The sequence below is a fragment of the Atta colombica genome, unplaced genomic scaffold (genome assembly GCF_001594045.1).
Source record: "Atta colombica isolate Treedump-2 unplaced genomic scaffold, Acol1.0 scaffold212, whole genome shotgun sequence".
In the NCBI taxonomy this organism is placed as follows: domain Eukaryota; kingdom Metazoa; phylum Arthropoda; class Insecta; order Hymenoptera; family Formicidae; genus Atta; species Atta colombica.
This window is the reverse complement of record NW_017259308.1, coordinates 11,687-13,503: the sequence shown is the minus strand read 5'-3', so window position 1 is coordinate 13,503 and position 1,817 is coordinate 11,687. Positions and strand designations below refer to the sequence as shown.

Here is a 1,817-nt window from a genome sequence, read left to right as displayed (position 1 = left end):
AATTGATGCGTTTGAGCCGAGCATTGAAAGACAAACGGCCGCAATACAACGAGAGACACGATAAAGTGATTTTGCAGCATGACAATGCTCGACCCCATGTTGCGAAAGTGGTCAAGACATACTTGGAAACATTGAAATGGGAAGTCCTACCCCACCCGCCGTATTCTCCAGACGTTGGTCCCTCTGACTATCACTTGTTTCGATCAATGGCACACGGCCTGGCTGACCAGCACTTCCGATCTTATTACCGAAGAATTATTACCGAAGAAGTAAAAAATTGGATCGATTCGTAGATGGCCTCAAAAGATGACCAGTTTTTTCGACGCGGGATTCGTGCGCTACCCGAAAGATGGGAGAAAGTAGTGGCCAGCGATGGACAATACTTTGAATCATAAATATATAACCAGTTTTTTACAATAAAGCCTCGAAAAAAACGGAAAAAAACGGCGAAAGCAAAGTTGTAACCTAATAAATTATATTAAATCCTTCATCAATAAATAGAGGATGAATAAGAATAATCAAACTACATCTACAAAATGTATCAAGATGCTCAAATCCAAAATGGTGTTACGATGAAAAATTTATTTTATAAAGTCGAATTAGACATATTGAGAGGAATAATGTTCCAATAATTACATGAATTCCATGAAAACCAGTAGTAATAAAAAAAGTTGACCCGTAAATTGAGTCAGCTATAGTAAAAGGGGCATTAGTATATTCAATTAGTTGAAGAAGGAAAAAATAAATTCCAAGGATAATTGTTATTAAAACACTTTTTTTTCTTTCATTTATATTTTTATTGATTAGGGCATGATGAGATCAGGTAACGGTTAAGCCTGATGAGATTAAAATAATAGTATTAAGAAGGAGAATATCAAAAGGATTAATATCTTTAGGGGGTCATGAATTTAGGGAGTCAATTTCAATTTTGGGGGCTAATGAAGAGTGAAAGTATGCTCAGAAAAAAGAAATAAAAAAAGAAAATTTCTGAAATAATAAATAAAATTATTCCTATTTTTATATCTTTAAAAACATCAATAGAATGCATCCTTGATAAGCAGCTTCACGAAGAACATCTCGTCATCATAAATATATACAAATTAAAATACCTGAGATTGAGAATGATAAAATATTAGTGTAAAAATTATGGAATCATCTAACAGTACAGAGTAAGTTATTAAAAATACTAAAAAAAATAATCAGAGGTCAGAGACTAGGGAGAACTAAATGGAAGAGATGATTATGATTTGTCATAAAATTAAAAATTAAAAATAGAGATTGATATTATTTGTTAAGTTTCTCTACTGTATAAGGTTGATAAAATGGAGATTACGTAAGCTTGAATTATATAGATACTGAAATTTCAAGGATATAAAGTAAAATTTGAGTGAAAATCAAAATGAAAAGTATAAATGAATTAGAAATATTTAATCCTGAGGAACCTAGGAGGGTTAATAGTAAATGACCTGCAATTATATTTGTAGTTAGACGAATAGATAATGTTAAAGGGCGAATAAGTAAGCTAATTGATTCGATAATAACTATAAATGGTATTAGTATAAAAGAAGTTCCGGATGGGTTAAATGGGTTAATAAGTTATTTAAGTAATATATAATTCTGTATAATACTAACCCCATTCAAAGTCTAAGTGACATAGAAAGACAAAATCTTATGTGACTTGAAGTAGTGATGATATAGGGGAAAAGAAAATTATTAAAAAAAAGAAATAAGATAAGTCTAATAAAAATAATAATATTTAAAAAAGAGTAATTAATTAAGATTTTAAATTCTAAAAAATATAATAAATCATTAAAAAA

The 1,817-nt window shown here is 29.9% G+C and overlaps 1 pseudogene; it reads right to left on the bottom strand.

The window, feature by feature from the left end:
• Positions 1-473: 473 nt before the first annotated feature.
• LOC108687725 lies at positions 474-1,637 on the bottom strand (annotated as a pseudogene).
• Positions 1,638-1,817: the final 180 nt, after the last annotated feature.